Source organism: Canis lupus, chromosome 17, assembly GCF_011100685.1.
Source record: "Canis lupus familiaris isolate Mischka breed German Shepherd chromosome 17, alternate assembly UU_Cfam_GSD_1.0, whole genome shotgun sequence".
NCBI lineage: Eukaryota > Metazoa > Chordata > Mammalia > Carnivora > Canidae > Canis > Canis lupus.
This window is the reverse complement of record NC_049238.1, coordinates 41,055,377-41,075,587: the sequence shown is the minus strand read 5'-3', so window position 1 is coordinate 41,075,587 and position 20,211 is coordinate 41,055,377. Positions and strand designations below refer to the sequence as shown.

The 20,211-nt window shown below is 38.3% G+C and overlaps 1 pseudogene; it reads left to right on the top strand.

The window, feature by feature from the left end:
• Positions 1–15,906: 15,906 nt before the first annotated feature.
• LOC100682574 lies at positions 15,907–18,282 on the top strand (annotated as a pseudogene).
• The last annotated feature ends 1,929 nt before the right edge of the window (positions 18,283–20,211 follow it).

Below are 20,211 nucleotides of genomic sequence, written 5' to 3'. Positions count from 1 at the left end.
ATTTTTTAAATCACCTTTTTGACTTCAATTAAATCATTCCAACATAGTGATATTCCACCTTAATTCACTCATTGTAAAACTAGACAAATGCTGCTGTACTTACCACAGAGGACTCTCCCAAGACAGAAATGGTTGAAAGGTAAGAGATTGAAGAATCTGGGTTCTGCCACCAACTAGCTAAATGTCAATGAGCAAAGTAATTTACTGACTAGCCTCCATTGTCCTTATTTGGAAAATGAAAGAATTGAATTAGATTTGTTTTCGTCTAACATTCTCATTCACTTTAATCTTGTTAATATATACGAAAGCAGGGATCCCTGGGTGGCACAGCGGTTTGGCGCCTGCCTTTGGCCCAGGGCGCGATCCTGGAGACCTGGGATCGAATCCCATATTGGGCTCCCGGTGCATGGAGCCTGCTTCTCCCTCTGCCTGTGTCTCTGCCTCTCTCTCTTTCTCTCTGTGTGACTATCATAAATAAATTTAAAAAAATTAAAAAAATATATATATATACGAAAGCATTTTGACAAGTTAAAGGCAGTTTTAATATATTTTAATATATAGATCTATCACATACTTCCTTACTGAGGAATGGCCATGCCCTACGGTGAAATAACATCACGCATTCTATCTTTAGGAAAAGTATGCCCAAAATAGTCCATTTCCTAAAAAAAAAAAAAAAAAAGACATACTCTCATGCAATTCTTAGGTGCTTATGGCACCTCTCAAGGGATATATTTCTTTTTCTTTACATAATTCTATTTTCTTAAGCAAAGAAAATATTATAAGGGGAATCCAGGTGTTCTCCCTATGCAATATATTTGCAGCACATCCTTGGTAACCATAAATTGCTTTGGAAAGGAACATTGAGTTATATCCTCTCAGGTAGCTAGAGTCAGAGTGAAGTTATTCCACAGAGCCCTGAATTGGAGGCTTGCAAAAATGAGCACATAAAATTTAAAAAGTTCCAGTTAACCCTGAGATAAGAACAAAGGATATATTTTTAGCAAATGTATCTGGATGGTTGGGTTTGGGAATCTTCAGGTAGTGTAGTTTCTTATATATTGACAGTTCATACAGGAAATACACTGAGATATGTGTCTATCCCCCTTTCTTTATAGATATAGATGGTATACATATAGATTTAGATATACAGATATATGTAGCACTACCCTTCAATTTAAAACAATTTATTGTTGTCTCTCATGGTTATGTGGGTTGACTGGACTCCACTGGATGTTCCCAACTGGTGTCTCCCATGAGGCTGCACTCAGACAAATGGGATAGAGTCATCAGAATATCAGACATCCAAGATGGCTTGAGAAGTAGCCACATAGTCTCTGTTTTTGTACTTTATATACTTTAATTCAGGATAATTTATTTCGGATTCATTTGGCATTTAAAAATTTACATATTTTTGTACATCAATAATTTTACATGACTGATCTTCAGGATAGGACTGTTAAATAGATTAAGGATGAGAAAACATAGATTCAAATATGACAATGTGCCTGAAAGAAACATGGCTAGGAGTATTTTTTAAAATCCCAGGAATTGTCCTATTCCTGATGCAGTATTCTTTGCATTACAACATATTACTTCTCGAATTATAAGGGACTATGGTAGTCCATTACTGAAAACTTTGATAAAAATGCTTTCCTTCTTTGTACCAGAACTTGTTTCCCAGTAATATGCAACAACTGACCTTTATACAGCCCTTTATGATCTAGATTAAGATTAGATTAAATTTATCTTCTTCCTGAGAGTTTAAATACTTGAAAACTCAGTTATCTTCTAAGATGCCATCTTCTCTCAGTTCTCAATCATATGCATGAGTTGTTTTGTTGTTGTTGTTTTCTCTCAATGGCTTGTAAGTATTAGTCAATGTTTCTAAGATGTATGTGTATTAATTTTATCCTGAAATCAAACATTAGGTTTTTAGATCAAAGACGTAATATTATTATGTTACAGCAACAAATGTGTTGGTCCCCATGCCCCACTATCCCTCTTCAAGGTGACACAATGGAAGCCAGATGTAACCTTGCATGCACAAATAATTTATTCTTTGGCTCTAAAGAGAAGAATCCCAATGAATCTGGGAGCTCATATAGGAACTACCACTAAACTACCACTCTCCTTCCAGAAAAACTGAGATAAATCTTTGCTCCCTGCTGTTTTACAATCCTTTTAATTATAAACAGATGGCCCCAGGGATTTTATCCCCTTTTGAAATATAAAAACAATACTCCTGAAGATAAATCTCTATCACGGAGGTCTCTATACAGTCACTCTGTAACATCCGATGTTTGTCCTTTTTACTTAGTGTTCTTTGCTTAGAAGGCCCTAATGATGCAAAAAATATCTTCTTTAAGTTCCACATTGTGTGCCAACGGTTCAGTCTTCAGTACACTGATTATTTCAAGCTATAAAATCAGCTTAGTTTTCTTCCTGCACCAGATACTACATAGATGCTATTGAATCTTCAATCTCTTCTTCAGCACAAAAGTGTCCCTTTAGCTTCAGCTTTTCAATCTAAATTTGCAGTTGACATCTCCATGAAGATGTCTCTTAGGCACCTGAAACCCAATATGTTCTCTAATAAACCACCTACCTCCTTCCTAAACCATTCATCCTCAACTTTAGACACTTATATATTGGAAATATAGAGTCAAGGAAGTAGAGACTGACAACTGACAGTTATCTTTGTTGTCTCCGATGTATGGTTATGTCCTTTATCTCCTCTTAACAAACATCTACTGAACTACCTACTGTGTGCCAAGCACTAAGAATCCAGCAGCAACCAAAGCAATCAAATTCCCTGCTCACAGGGTGTTTATGTTAATGTAGAAAGAGACAATAGGCAGAGAAGCAAACAATAACCTAGTATTACAGATGTAAATAAATGTTTTGAAAAAAAAAAAAGAGAGAGAGATCCAGGTATTTCTGTTAACTATATCACCAAATAGGCTTGTATTGGGAAATATCAGCTTTGACTTCTGACACAGGCTTGGATGCCTGAAACTGAACAACTGAGTCATAAAGGAAAATGATAGACCATTGCAACCTAACTGCATTCCTTAAAAATATGGTTCTTACCCCAAATAGAAACAAAACTAAAATGTGTATGTTTTGAGGCAGCTAGAGACTGGCACTGCCCTCTTCACTCCCCTTCCAGTGCACATCTCAAGAAGAGGGTGGCCCCCTCCATGTTTAAGTGTCAAGGTGACATAGGAAGCTGAAGAGATAGGTGAAGACTGTGAAGACAGAGCAGTTTGGGGGTTAGAGTTTTCATGCAATTCCTTTGGAGAAATAAGAATTACCACCTGCTTCATAATGCACAGAAAGAAATTCACCGTATTCAAGGCAGAGAAGCTCTCACCTTACTTAAGCAAGGTCTGGCCACATGCCTCCACTACACAATGAATTTGGCTGGGGCTATTCATAATAGTGTGCCCCCATCCCATGCTCGCTCATCTTAATATGTAAATGAAGAACTTACGGAACTCTCCAAGAACCGTGTAAAAACCATGCAAACTGAGACAAATAATAAACATGATAGACCGACAATGGAGATCAAGCCTATGAATAACTGGCAGGACTACAGGGAAATCTAGAAAATGGGACAGAAGGAATAATCCACAGGAAAATGGAAATAGAAATTCTAAAAGTGAAGAATGAGTGTTAAAACCACAACTGAAGGTTTATCCAGAATCAGATAAAATTCACAAAAGGATACCAACATCTAAAACTACTCTTAAAATAGTTAGATTTCAAGCATAAAAAGGAAAAAAGTGAACATTTTTAGTTCCTTACACGCACAGACCCTGAATATTAAAATTCCTCATCAGCATTCTGATCCTAAGTATGTGCTATTCATGTATAACCCCAGGAAGAACGATTTGATTTTGAAGTGATCCAGGCAAGGGGTGTATATGCAGGATATTTGGGAGTGGAAGAATGGGGAAAAGCAGGAGGCAGTTAATACAATGTATTAATACAGCAGAAGAGTTATGTTTAGGAGGAAAATTGCTTCCAGAGGAACATAGCATGAATCAAAGGTGGGAAGGCTGAGAATCCTCAAAAGGGGTCTCTTCCTCCCTCTTTTCCACACAATCAACAATCTCTCTGAAATAGAATGAAAAGGGGAGAAAAGATGGCTCGAGAAATAAAGAAGAATAATAAGAAAATATTGTAAAAAGACAAAACTGAATTTTAACAGGAGAACATAGAGCTTTTTTCTAAATTTTTCACTTTTTTGTTGACAGGTCTTCAGAAGCTGCAGCACTGCTACTATTCTCCATATCGCTCCCCTTACTTTTTGCAAACTAAATCTTAGACACATCCCTCCAAATGACATGGCAGAAATGGATATTATCTGTAATATTCAGATTAATACTACTTCTAGAATAGTGAGATTCAGTAATGACCACAATTAAGTCTTACCAAGGTTCAAAAAGAAAACTAGTACCTCAAGTGGACAATAGTCTCACAGTTTGTCATATCTCCTCAACAGAAATAACCTTTATTTTTTTCATGTACTTGCTTTTGTAGCCTTTTTCAAATCCTTCATGCTTGGATCTATTTTCTGGATTGAGATATAGATATATATATTTTTTTTTTTTTTGTCCCAGAATCTGAACATCAATAGTTTCTGACATTTCCCTTAAAACACTGGTGCTTCTTAGAGTCTAATCTCCTTTGCTGCCTCTTGAATTTGATTCTGCACTGTAAGAACTGCGCATGAGATAAGGAAAAGCTTTGGTCAGAAAATCTCTCCCTCCATAGCCCAGATATGTAATTTCCATAAACAGTATCAATCTATGCACTTTATTGACATTAAGCAAAAGGAAAATAGAATAAGTTGATATTTCTAAAAAAATTTAGACGTGTTGACAATATGTGGTCAAGACCTGAACTTTCTTATAAAAATTATTATTTTCTTTAAGAATAATGTACCATGAGCTTTCTACAACGGAGATTCCTGGCATGGGGAAATTGGTAGCAGAGAATATTTCCAGAGATGTACTCACCCGTATAGAGTTGTATCTTAACTGGAATGCAGGGAGAGAAACAGTGTGCAAATACAGCATTGCAAAAGCAATTTCTTTCAGAGAGATCAAAATGTTTCTGTGAAGCCACTACAACTTCCCCTCTAAAGATACCGTTGCTTGGTCTTCAATGCAGAAGCACCCACATAAACAAAGCATATAATAGAGGAGATGGGGGAATGCAAAATAAACATATTAAGTAAGGACTGGCAGAAAAGGCAGCTTCAAGAACAAAATCATAAGGAATATTTCCCTTTCCATTTTCCACTAGATTTGATTTCTCAAAGATTTCAGATGTTTCCTCTCATTTGGAGAATTCAATTTTCTTATTTAAAATCAGTTTTATTATAGTGAACTTGTTAGGAGTCTGGAGTCAACAATCACTGGCGTTTATCCACAGTGGAGACCAAGTGGGAAACCTACACTTCCACCCTCCCACCTCCTCCCACACACACAATAATGAGGTGCCTCTACCCACTTCCTGCTCAGGTGGAGTCAGAAGAGGCCAGTGGAGAGACAACTCTCATAATCACCCAGTAGGAATGAGACTACCACTAGTGCACTGGCAATAGAAACCATATGGGGTATTGGAACTCCCACTGGGCCAAGCAGTAATAGGATTCCTATCTAAATGTCAACAAAGACTAAGGAACCTGGGTTTTTATAGCCACCAGACAATAATGAGGTAACACCCTCCCTTCTGCTGATGTGGTGTCAGAGATCCTCAGTTAAAAGAAAAGGTTTAAATAAGATCTAGGGTTATAACAATACAAAAAGCTACAGTTTTCAAAAAATAAAAAGATTCATTATACTGAGAATTAGGAGGATTTCAAGCAAAATGAAGAGACAGTAGGTGCCAATATCAAAATGGCAGGGTTGTTAGGCTTTTAAGTGTGCTCCCTACCAGGTGGCATGTTGTAACATTATAATGTAAGAAGTCTCAGACAAACAAACTTACACACTCTGTTGTGGAAGATCACTGAGAGCACATGACCACCAGTTGACCTTTGAGCTGGCCCTGGCAATCAGAGGCTCCTCCCTCCCTGTCCTTGGAATGTGCATTCTGCTTGCTTTTTGTTTTTTGTTCGTGTTTTTGTTTTTTACTTCTGCTTGCATTAAAAAGCAGAAGCTGCCCCCAAGGACACAGCCCTGAGATGGTGATATGGTATTGAGACCATCTGGGTGTAATTAAACCCAGATAAGGCCTCTATATAAAGCTTTAAGATTTGGCCAGTGAGTTAAGAGATCTACTGGTCTTGGGGCTGCCTAAAACAAGCCTCATAGTGCCCTTGAGTTTTAAATCTGCCATCTACCTAATCTGGAGTGGCCTGCCTCTTTCTTTGTCTCTCCTTGCTCTGTGTTTACAAGGGCCAGTTTCAGATTATATCCAGCAAACCCCCAGGAGGTTTCCAAACCAACAAACACATACAAACAGGCAAGTACAAAAGCATTCATATGACATCCTCATTCTCTGTCCTTGTAGACAATGACAAGCACCTTTCATGAAAGTTTTAATCCAAGGTAAATGTAACAATATGTTGACAGCAGGGCCAGCTAACCTTGCAGTCAGAGCAGATGCCAGAATCTTCTATTAAGTGGGGAGGCACAAGACCAAATGAGTCCTAGATTCATTTTGGAGTGCCACCCAAAAAGCTAGTGGGACTCCCCATATTCCCACAAGAACAGAGGTACCTATGCAATATTTCTAAAATACCATGTGTTTGGTCATTACTCATTTCACCAATGCAAAAACTATTTCTTAAAATCTCATATGCTAATTAAAAATTGCCTAGTGCAGTGATTCTCAAATGCTCACAGAATCCATTGGGAGTTATGTTAAAATGTAGACTCTGATTCATTATGTCTGGGTTGAGGGCCTGCGATTCTACATTCTAACAAGCTTGTAGGTAATACCTGTTACTGGTCTCTGAACCCCACTAAAGAGCAAGAGGCTAGTGCAGATTTAGATGGTGATATTCAAGTGTCAGTTTGAGCCTTCTTTGAAATGCAGACTCCTGATTAGGATCTTTAAAAAGCTCATGAACTACTTGGAATGGGGATCTGAATGAGTCATATCAGGTGTTAAATAATTACTTTGGTGCGAAGTTCATTCTCTCACACACATATGTACTATACAGCTTATATGGATGTATTTTAAAGTACGGACAATATAACGACCCATTCAAATACAATGGGCCCAAACAAAATGTCCATTTGGGAGAGAGAAGGTGAGACAAAGACAGAGACAAAGACAGAGACAGAGAGGGAAAGGATATAAATGCCACTACTAAGTGTAAAATTTTGGTCAGGCAGTGCCCTTCTGGTTCGACTTTCTCATAGCAACCTAAAGATTTCCAATACAGAGCATAGTAGTTACACATCTGTCTCCTAGTTCAAGCATTTGAACATCACATATAAGCATTTAGCTTTTTTTTTTTTTTCCAATGTGGAAAGATATGCCCACTGGATGACATGTTTGTGGAGGCAGAGAAAAATTAAGGCCATTCCACCTCAAGTTTAGCATTAGCACAAGTACAGCCATCTTAGGCCCCTGTGAATAGGAGCTGAACTCTTCAGGAAAAACTGCAGAATGTCCTCGGCAGGGAATCCCATATCAGAAAGACAACAGAGCCCACACCCGTGGTAGAAAGCCCCATATTAGAATGAAAACAGAGCTCAATGCCCTTGAAACCCCATATCAGAATGTAAACAGAACTTGAGAAATTCCTCCACCCCTTCTGAAAATCCCCTAGATCAGCCTATAAAAAACCCAGCTGTAACCCATTTCGGGGTCCAAGTCCCTGCTCGACTGTGTCGGGTATACTTGGACCCAAGCTCGAGCTTGCAAATAAACCCTTGTGCGTTTGCATCAGTGTCAGCTCCTTGATGGTTTCTCGGATTCGCAATCTTGGGCACAACAATGTTATAATGAGCTTTATTTATTAATAGGCTTGCACCTAAAAGCAATGTTACTAGTCACTGCTATTGGAGCCACGTGTGAATTGCTGTTGTTAGCATCCATCAGCATTAAACACAATAGGCTCCCTTGATATCAATATGTATTGTTTATACCACTGCCATCTAATCAAATTAGATGAGTTCTTATCCCAGCCAACTGAAAATTAAGTATAGCTGTATAGTATAATCTCATAAAATATTATTGCTTTGGTTAGTAACAAAATACACTACGATATATTTCCTCCTTTTAGGTATATGAAGATATATCCACCCATATTATTGATAGTTATGCTGTGCACTGATATACTGAATGCAGCTCGTTCTCTATTTTACTAATGGCCTCAGATTAGTCATTTTCAACATAATTCAAGGCTTTGACTCTGATTCCAAATAATTCAGAAGCTCTGCATTTGGCATTTTTGGTTACTTCATCTTCATCTCTGATTTAACCAGGTCACTTACGATGGAGACAATTACTTAGATTAAATTCTAAATTTAAAAAAATGTTAAGGGCAGCCCAGGTGGCTCAGCAGTTTAACGCCATCTTCAGCCCAGGGCGTGATCCTGGAGTCCTGGGATCGAGTCCCAAGTCAGGCTCCCTGCAAGGAGCCTGCTTCTCCCTCTGCCTCTCTCCCTCCTCTTTGTGTTTCTCATGAACAAATAAATTAAATCTTTAAAAAAAAATTTAAGCTCATGTTTAGAAAACTCATGTTTGGCAAGCACTTATACTAAAAACTGAGATATAAAGATTAATAAGATAAGGGCACGAACCCTTGAGAACACATAATATGGAAAGAGAGACAGATATAAACAAATGATAGTTGATCATTGTAATGGGGTGACATAAGTGTTGCTAGAAGTTGTACCAAGTGATGTGTAAAGAATAATGCAGGGTAGGGATATTTTGGGGTACAGTCAGTTGAGTGTTTGACTCCAGGTTGTGGCTCAGGTTGTGATCTCTGGGCCATAAGATTGAGCCCTGAGTAGGCTTCTGCACTCAGTGTAGAGTCTGCATAAGACTCTCTCTCCCTCTGCTCCTCCCCACCACATTCTCTCTCTAAAATAAATAAATAAATAAATCTTTTTAAAAAGGAAGAAGCAGAGCACCTGGAAGGCTCAGTGGTTGAGCATCTGCCTTTGGCTCAGGGTGTGATCCTGGGACCCCGGATCAAGTCCCACATCAGGCTTCCTGCATGGAGCCTGCTTCTCCCTCTGCCTGTGTCTCGGCCTCTCTCTCTCTATGTGTGTCTCTCATGAATAAATAAATAAAATCCTTAAAAAATATATAAATAAATAAATAAGAAGAATGCAGGGTAAGGAATAACCAACTGCATAAATCAGGAAAAATTTCAGAGACAGTTTTATTCTCTTAGCTTTGTCAGAAGAGCAAGGGGAACACAGAAAGTTAAGAGAAGAGGAACATTCTTACAGAAAGAAAACCCATGAAAAAGAAAGGCACGAAATTATAAATGACACCATGTATTCAGAAATTGTCAAGGTGTGGTGAGTGGCAGGAATTGGAGCTGGAAAGTCAACTGCTGCCATAACATAAGGAACCTAGCATGCCAAGTTAAGGCATCTGGACTTTGTTCAGGTGGCAGCATTTATCGAAGGAAGTTATAAAGAAAAAAAGTGATAGAAAATGCAATTTTGAGGAAGTCAAGTCTGTGGTAATATGGAGACTTACTTAGAGGAAACTTAAATGAAGCCAAGGAGACCAAGAACAAGGGAAATGCAATGGCTTGAACAAGACAGATAAGGCTGAATATGTTCAATGACAATGAACACAGATTCTGAATTCCAGAGGATTGTCTTGACAGATGTGTGAGCACTTGGATATGGGGTTGAAGAACAGCCACCCCTTGAACCTGTATCATGTAAGATAGAATTCTCATTGTTTGACTTAACATCTAATGCTTTCAACCTCATCCTTTCTTTAATTCTCCCTTCTGAACAAGTTGGGTTCTGAGAAGCTGTTGGGTTGGCAAGAAAATTAACTTGACAGATGAATCATCCTAACAGAGTGACTATTACAGCCCACTTTACATAACTGCCATGTAAGATATTTGCATCGTCCTAGGACTCAACTTGAGTATGTGCCTCTGTATCCTGACAGAAAAGTTTAGAAAAGGAAATGTAGCCACCATTAATCCTCTAGTGAACCAGGGTTTAAGGTTGTGTTTGGCTGCATGTAATACTACTGTGAACAAACCACAGAATTATTAGACACACACACAGTGCTGCAGTATTACACAATTCCCGAGAATCTCATACATATTTCAGCCTTTAGAATTTGGTCCAGTGTGTCCCATATGCAGAGGCTGCAATGTGAATGGACACCCCACCCCACCGCAGGGCTTACGCAATGCGTTGGTTATGAGAGAAGAAGGTAGTCCAGGCTGATATAGCTGCTTGAGTTTCATTTTCCTGCTCTGCCATCTCTGGCATGATATTGCCTCCTGATTGCAAGGTGACTGCTGCAACTCCAGAAATTGTGCCCACATTCTGGGCAGGACAAACAGAGAGGAAATAGAGAGTCTTCTCTAAAGTCTCTGAGACAGCCATCTCAAGATCATTTGCTTGTATCTCATGACTAGAACTGAGTTGCATTGCCTTCTGTAGCTGCAAAGGAGTCTGGGAATATTAGTATGATATTGCACAGAGAAAATCAGAATTCTGTTAGTAAAGGACAAGGGAGTAAGGATATTAGATAGGCAGTAAAGTCAAGGTACATTATCTGACTGAATTATCCAGTAATCTGAATTCAGACACTGTCTAAAGACATTGAGGATGAGGAAGGGTTGAAGAACATGGCACCCTACACACAATCCAGAATATTCTCCCCTGATTTATCATCTACTATCTTACATATATTATATATGTGTTTTATTATCTCTTTCCAAATTGAAAATAAGTTTGATGGAGGCAGGAATTTTTCTCTTTGGTTACATCCTGTATTGAAACTTGACTTGAAATCTGCTTGAAACTGTGACTAGTACAAAGTAAATACTAGTACTAAGTAAATACTTAGTGTTTGATACATGAGTAAATGAATATTAATCCTAGCCAGGGAATCGATGAGACTCAGCTCTCCCTTGCAACATGGCAGAAAGGGCAGAAAGGATGAACTAAATATGTGCTACTGAGATGTCCCCATTTACTTCCTGGTGAAATTCTTTGGAACTTTAAAAAGAAACTTTCTAAAAACTGATCCATAAATTAGTTGCAAGGTCTCACAGATACCACTAATGGGCTCTGTATTAAGAAAAAAAATCAGAAGGTAGAACTAAACACAATACAACTTTTCCTATAACCCATGGAGCTTGAAGCAAATTCTTCAGGCAGCAAAAAGAACAGGGCTAGAAATTGCTACCAGGAGGAGCAGCTGAGAGAATCTTCTTTTCCAAAGATGCCATTAGGAAGAGCAGATGTCCTCCAGCCAGGAAGACATCTGAATTTGGAGATTTCTGGGGTTCTCTGCCATTCCAAGTGATTACTTTCACAGAAAGAGATCATTGTCTCTGATTTTCCACTTTTCATGAGTGAGGAGACTCTAAGGATTGATGATATCCATTACATACTTGACTGAAAAGAGGAGAATGTCACTTTTCCCCTCTGGCAAAAGTGGTCTGTGGGTCAGTGAGACCAGGGAGGGAGCCCTCAGAGAGGGAAAGAGTTAGAAATACAAGATGAGAATTCCTTGAATAGAAAGATGCAAAATAGAAACTTGACAGTTTCATAGCACAGAAAGTCCAGACTAGGAATTATAGGAAAAATGAACAGATAGTGTGTTAAGCTACTTACCTACAGAGTATGCAGTCTGGCATCCTAAAGATCTACCAGGTGAAAATGCTGGAATCAAAATCTTCAGTAATTTGAATGAATAATCTATTAATTACCTCTCATGATGGGATAGTAATTGCCTCAGTTTTGGTCTGAGACTTGCCTTGAATTAAACTAACCAACTGCAGAGACATGGGTTATAAGGGTAAAACAATAAAAATTAAAATACCTACCTTCTTATTATAGATGAGTCAACTGAAAGTGTTATACAGTTACTCTGGGATTTCACCTGTGTTGATATATTAGGGATCAAAAAGAATATATTAGAATAAATTTTGTGCTCGTTAAATTCCACTTAAGATAGCTTTCCTGTGTAATTTTATTGATCTAATAGGAAATTATCAGATAATATTTCATTAAACCGAGATCTGCACCTCAAATGCACTTAACATTCTTCCACTAAACAAGGGGCATGTTTTCTGCTTCTAGGTTCTCAAAAGTTGAAAATAAAAAGTACAGTTTTATACATAAGAAGATAAAGACATCAACATTGTTGATATAAAAATTTTTATAATGTAGATATAAAATTAAAGAGATGGCATTTTGCCATCTGAAGAATCCTAGGCTAAGAGAAAACCATGTTCAGATCCTTGTGATGCCATTTCCTCACCATGTGACCTTGGGTGATGCACTGTGGATTTCTGAAATCCAGCTTCCTAATCTTTGAAATTAAGATCTGAATATCTTTTTCCTCATAATAAGTTATTTAGTGGAAAAACTAGGCAAATATGCTTAGCACTCTGCCAAGCAAACAGCTGTTTCTTGATAATTGTTTGTCAAATATAAAACCAAATAAGTCTTTAAAAAAGTGAGCCAAGAGAGTAAAACAAAGCCATCCTGACCAGCTTTTTCTATTTTAGAATAAGAAACCTGTGTATGAGATTTGATGGACCATGAAAAACCTCCCACCTGAAGTTATTTCCCCTCCTGGCCCTGCTTTTCAAGTAGAGGCTAAGAAATCTCTCCTGGGTGCAATTACTGGTGAATAAGCCTGAATCCCAACATAGCAAAGGTAACAGTGTGACCTCTTTCTAGGGATTCAGTTTTTTTAAAAAGATTTGGTGGTAGATAAGGGGTTTGCTTTTTGATGTTTGACCTCTCCTATTATACTCAGCTTGATTTATTATGCAGCCATCATAGGCCCCAGGATGCTTATCTTTGGGACCTGTGACAGTGTTGGATAAATTCCAGTATAAATCATACAAAATGACTTCTCTGAATTGCTATAGATTTAGACACTCTAAAGAGTTACATTTCTATCTTATCGATCCATGTGAAAATATTTCAATTATGCATGAAAATGTTTCTTCCAAATTCCTCATTGGCTGAGTTGAATATTCACACAGAGCAAAGAGCAAAAGGTAAACCTCATACATACTGGGAATAAGTTGTTTTCTAGTAATTAGTCAAGGAGGAAGTATTTCTGGGTTTACTGAGGTGTGGCTAACTTATAACCAGGTCTGGTATTCTAGATATGGAGACCTTGCTTCATTGACCTCTACAACCATCTCTTACCCATGCCACATCCTGATAAATTCAATGCTCAGAGAATCTTGATTCTAGCCCTTGAGTGAAAGATTCTGCTATGTCACTGCCAAGTTTTGTTTATGCCCCTACCTCTAAAATGATTGACATCTGCTCATAAGATCAGGTATCAGTTGTGGAAATCAGGATTAATACAATATCGGCCATTACCTGACTCACACAGATAAACTGAGAGATAACAACTTAATACAACCACAGTCCAACAACCCCTAAAGAAGATAAAGGAGATCTCTTAGGATTGATGAAACTAAATAACACTTCGGGTTTTAGGCAGTCATATCAGCCTCTTTTATGAAGTTTCATTGGTAGGGACCAATGGTAGGGACACTTGGCTTTCAGCTGAATAAGAGGAGTGATAGTTGAGCAAACAACAGACTCTGTGCATATCGATTGGCATGTGACAAAGTGACAGGAAGGAAGCATTTGGTATTCTAGAAAGAAGAGATAGGTAGATCTAAGCCATCTAGTTCTGTCTCATTATCTCACTCTTCTGGGACCAAAAGAAGGGAAACACCAGAAAAGGAATTTTAAGGGCAGTTGGTCTCTTTTGGGCCAGTGCTAATGAAAGAGTATTAAATCTCAGTCAGTGGCAATCCCCATGTATCCATCACACTAGGTCCTATTCTTCTCTTTGAAGGGAGAACATGAAATCATTTGCCAAAACAAGGTCCAAAATATCTGCTATTCTCCTAAGACCACTAACAAAGCAAAATAATCTCCATACCTTGTTTTTTTTAAGGTTAGTGACATTTCCGTTAAGAAGTGCTCAGAGAAAAAAGCCAGAATCCCGAAAGTCCCCCAAAGATATTCAAGGTATCTTATCCCTACAGATTTTCACCTATTTCAACTCCAGGATTCCACAAAAACTGGGCCTGAGTTGGGATAGCTTATGTGTGGTGCGTTTCCATTATCCCCCATCCTATATCCAAACCCAGCATTGCTGCTCAGATCACACCTGTTCTCAAAGCCCTTCTCAAAACAGTACTTCATCTGTTTCCCTTCCTGAGATCCCAGAACAAAATAAAGATCTAAGTAAACAACTCAACACATCATTGTATAAGCTATGGCTCTCTGGGCTACTTTGGGAGTTCTCCTGACTCTTTTTAAGAACTGTGGCTATAAGAATTAATGCAATTTCTAAGTGAAGCCTTACAAATTTTCCATAAGTGCTCAATGCACTTGTCAGTATGAATTTCATAGATACCAAGAGGGATTTGATCACATGCCATCTCAGTCAAGACCCACTTTATTCTTCCTCTGTTGAGGGTCACAGAGTAGTAGAGGTAGAGGCCTTATACTTCATGTCTGTTGGGTGAAATGTACTAAGAAACCAGGTGAAAGGAAAAGCTTTTTACCCTTGGGCAAAGGCCTGGGCACTCTGACTCTCACCAGCTCCAACAATTCACTCTTCTTCACGTCTCATCCAACTCAGCAGGACCTTTATCTCTACCTCTCAAGCTCATCTCCCCACCTTGCCTAGTACTTGCCTTATGACCTTTCTAACTAAGAGACTGTATTACCTCCTATCTAGTTGCTCCTAGCTCCAATTGATGTCATACTCTACTGCCCCATCAATCCTCCTGAAGCATGCTCAAGACCTCTGATATATGTCACCCTTTAGTCTTTATGCAAACACTGACCTGGAATATGAGGTCTTCTAGATTCTGGCCTTGCCCTCTCATCTCTATGCTCTGGTCCTATTAGAGTTCTTATCCTAGGTTTTGTACTGCCTCTGTATACAGCATGCCCTTGAGACTCTCTGTTAGTCCCCTTCCTGGAACTGCTGCCTTCTGTCTTCCCTCTTAATACCCAAATACAATTCTTGGATCCAGATCAAACTCTGGCTCAACCATGAAGCATTCCCTGATCTTCCACCCTTGGACTGCTCACTTTCTCCCTTGTGCTCTCTTAGTAAATCAGACTGCATTTCCTTCTAGCCATGATCACAGTGTCCTTTATTTTATTGTTCAGTAGATTGGGAACTCAGAGAATGTAAAACTGTTACCTGGTATAACTTAGGATCTGTCATTGCAGGCATAGGAGCCTGGCACAGAATACAAATATGATAAATATTGAATGATTTCACTGGCTGGTCTGGATCTCCTATTTTACCACCTGGGTGTTTATTTACAGAGGCCTATGTTTTATGTTTCAATGGTTAAGAGTTCAATCTTTGGGAGCCAAACTATCTGGATCTTGGCTCTGTCCCCTAATATCTGTGTTACCTTGGGCAAATTACTGCATAGGGATAATTATATGGACTTCACATAGTCAAAGAATTAAACAAGTTGATATGAGTAAAGCATTTAGAACAGTGCCTGGCACACAGTAAACAGTCAAAAAAGGTTAGCAGAGTCATTTAGCTACATTCTCCCTCATGCCTATGATCATTGAAGAAAAAAGAACAAAGTGGTAAGTTGTACTGGGGTTTTATTTAGAATAAGCCAGGGAGAGAAAGGGTCTAGATCAGAAAAAGCTGGGCATGTTCTGCAGTCCAGGAGGACAGTGGGCCAGGATGAAGTTCACTGAGACAGAAAGAGGTGGGTGAGTCCAGAGTCCCAGATGGGCAGAAAGGTTAGAGTTTGTGATAGCAGCACCAGGAACAGCATACAAAATGCCTAGCCACAAGGCATATGTTGCTTGCTGTCTGTTCCACATTTGCTTTCTCTTTCAACAGGCAGTCCTAGAAACCCAAGTAACAGAGTCAGAAGAAACCAAAGGTCCCACACGGGCCCAACCCCATGGAAGAAGAAACTTAAATCTCTCTCTTTTCATGTGACCTAACTGGAGTGTATGCAGCCCACACATCCCCCGGGCTAATACCCTTTACATCTCAATCTTCTACATCATGCCATGCCTTTTTCTTGTAACCTTCACAGTTATAGGTCACCACTCTAGGCAACATATGAGCTGTGGGGAACGCAATGCCAAACGACAACTCTTGGATTCGTCCTTCTGTATCTAACTCATTTTCTTCTCATAAAACATTCAAAGCTTTTAAAATTATTACTTTATTCCTGAGTAATAATGTTGTTGAAGCTTATAAAAATCATTTCAGTGTTAATTCCCCTAGCTCAACTTTCTTAAATTCTTCCTTAGAAGTTGTATATAATTTAACCAGAAAAAGTGTTGTTGTTGTTTTTTTTTCTCAAAACCAACTGGAGTAATTAGAAAATAGATGAAGAGAGGAAAATTAAATAACTACTAAGTGAACATAGAGTTTGGAGTTGGAAGTTAGAAATTAGGTTTACCAACTAGTCAGCCTGGTTCACTGACTTCTTCTTTGTTATAAATTGATCACTTGACCTGGCCCTTTGCCCCCTAGGCATTCGTACCATCAACCACAGGCTGAGAGGTACCATATGCAGCCAAATAGAACTTTTTTTTTTTTTTAATTTTTTTTCTCATTGCCAACGCTACACAACCAATCTGGAAGGAGCAAAAGTCATGCTGAAGGCAGTTCAGGCATAACCTATCAAAGAATGTTGGCTTTCTTCAGAGTCCATTTCTCCCTCAAAAGAGCTACTTCAGGTGGTGAATGGCTCGGTGAGGGCTGGGAAATGAAGAACCTGAAAGCACAGCTACCAGCCATGTAAGCTGGTAAAGGGGACTCTAGAACTGCACCTGAGCTGCTTTTGCAGGAGACACAGGAGCAGGGTATGGATTATTACTTTTCTGGGAATTGAGTCTATACATCTCTCATCAAGATTCTCAAAAATGGACCAAACTTAGACAGGATTAACTCATTGTTCCAGAGATCAAAAAGAGAACATCACAAAGGATGTCCTGATATAGCATTTTAGTGATTTAAAGGGAAGCTTCAGGATAAACAGTTGGTGTCTCTCTTATAAGAAGTGGACACCACTGAGCAGGAGACTAGTAAACCAATAGATGACTTCTAGAAGTCCTAGAGCATGGAACTAACACTGCAGAGGATTTAATCTGAGAAGGAGGGATCACCAGTCTTGGCGGTGTATGAAAACAGAATGAGAAACTGGGGTACTTTACAAAAAAAGTCTCACATATCCAGTAGGATAGGTTTCCAGAAATGACCTTACTTGTAGATGTGCTTTGTTTATCCAGTCAATTGGATGACTCAGTTCTTAATATAGTGAAAGACTACATTTTAAACCATGTATGGTGGCATCCTACCCACTAGAACATATACAAGAACTAATAAAGAACCCTGGAAGCAACACAGTACAATGGTATGATGTGGATGGTAACTTTGGAGCCCAAGATTATAGGCACCAGTTCTGTAAATGTACTTCCAATCACTTTGAGGATATACATGTAACCACGACATGAAACTCACAGCATTGCACATAGACTCCAATGTTGATGATCAGTTCTGATGGAGGAGATGGCTGATAGGAGTCAAGTGCTTGCAGCATCCCCCAGATATGTCATTCCACATTGGTGACTCATGAGTGAAAAGCTGGCCTTGAGAGGTACTGTCTGAGCAATCAAAGAAATGGAATACACCAGAATGATTCTCAATCCAGCTCCAGCACTCCAATTTATTTCTGTGGGCAGACATTAACACTCATAGTTGAAGGAGAAATGTAACTAGACAAGAGACAAATAGGAGTGTATGCACAGCACAGGATGGATGTGACTATGTAGAAGCATTGTGCATTAGCGCAAATGTTACCATTTTTTAAGAAAAATATAATCAGCTGCCCAAAGTTACTTCTGGACAAAAGAGTCAGTAGGACTCTCCCATTTGACATTGAAACTGTGACTCTAGGAACCACCAATAAATAACAAAGGCAGAAACTTCAAACTTTAAAGAACTATTAGCTTGAATAACAAAGTGAATGTTGATTGGTTACTTGATTAATAGTGGGGTTTTCTTTACTTTGGATGCTTGTTTTTCTATCTTGGATAGAAAACGTTAGCATTTTAGATTTTTGGATGACTGGCTTTGGTTTGTGAGGTTTTAACACAGCTGTTCTGAGCCTAGTTTAGTTGTAATTGCTAAAAAGGGCTGGATCCATCTCTCAGGCTATTGGAAATAGCAAATGTTTACTGGATTCATTTTGGAATATTTTAGCAATAAGATACTTGAATGTTGTGGATGAAACCATAATGCAGTTGATTTTAGTTTTAGCATAATGTTAATTACAATATCACATCATAATAAAAATCAAATTGGCCATAGAAGTATGGGTACAGAAGGATGTATACCCTTTCAGTGCACTTCTTCTTAAAGGTGGTTATTAGAACTGAAAAAAATACAATATTATTTGATTAAATTTCCAAACAAGTCTAGGTAAAACTTAGAATAAAACAATGGGAATAGACCTAATGAAGCCAGAGTTCTGTAATATACCTTCTTCTTGCACTTGTTACATGAGTATGCTAATATACTCTCCATATACAGGTATTTTGTGAGGAATATTGACTTTATCCCATGTTCAATCATCTTAAATCCCAAAACCATTGCAATTTTTGCATTTTCAAATGCTTTGACCAAGTGTCAAAGCATTTTCCTTTACTGTTGCTTTGCAATTCAATTCAAAATAGTCTAAAGAACTTTTAGAGGGTAAAAGTACTTATGGAAATAGTATGCACAGCAGTGTTAACCATTTTATATGTATGTAATATGCACATGTGCATATCAGCCTCAGTTACACCCCTGTACTATTTGTAGGATATGATTTGCAGTCAGTCCAGTTTAACGTCAGTTTGATAAATGGTGTTTCAGTGCACCAAACATAGGGTAAACATTTGACCTATTTTTTTTAATTTAAATTTGTGTAAAATATTTGAAGGATTTATTTATTTTATAACTACCTGACTTGCTATACAAGCCTACAGATTTTTCTCTGAAATGTGATTTTTATTCCATTTTAACCAGTTCAAAAATGTACGTAAGGGCAAGTTTGATTTCTTTTGTAAGGTAATTTATTTGGGAATTCAAATTCTCTGTTAAGTAATCATGACCTTTTCTCCTTGCCTTTTTATATAGTAAATAAGTAGTTATTTTAAGATGTGTTAGATGTTCCTCTGGCTTCTATCTACTTGCTCACCTTCTTTCTCCATCTCCTGTACCTTTTACCAGACACAGGCTGCTTTCAAGTTATGACATTCTCACTTATCTGCTGTAAAGGGTGATACCAGCTACATTTATGCTAGAGTATTAGAGTTATTGTCCTATGCACTAGCAGTCTGAGTGACACAGGAAAACTTGTCACATAATGCTGAAGAATGGTGCTGAGCACTTTGAGAAATATAAGAATGGCATGAGTCAAGAACTGTTCCAGCCCTCAGTCTTGTTTAAGAGAGAGTGCTAATATACTTGGAATAGTACTACTAATATATGATGATGTATTTAAAAGCAACTTATGTGCTCTCGGCTATAAATGCATCAAGGATTCAAAATGAAATCAGAGAAATTTGATTTGACCTCTAGTCCAGTGATGACAGTACTGATCAAGGAACGTTGCTTTGAATGAGTTGAGTGACCATTAAGGATTGATAGGATTTGGCTAAACAGCAGGGACATAGATGATCACATGGTGGCAAACACAGTAGAAAGATACACACACACAAATAAATGAACACAGCACATTTTTATGAAGATGCATTTGCTTAGAGTGGGTAGTACAAGGTTTAAAGGCCAGGAGCTCTGGGATTTTTGTTTAATTTTTGCTCTTAAAGCAGGATTATATACAATGAAATAGATACTTTCATAATATTATTATGGACCAATGTGGGAACATCTGCCTAGGTGGAGGTGGTGCTATTTGTTGAGAAAGACCTAGAAATCATTCAGTTCCAGATTGCAAACAAGTGTCTCATGGGCAGAATATAG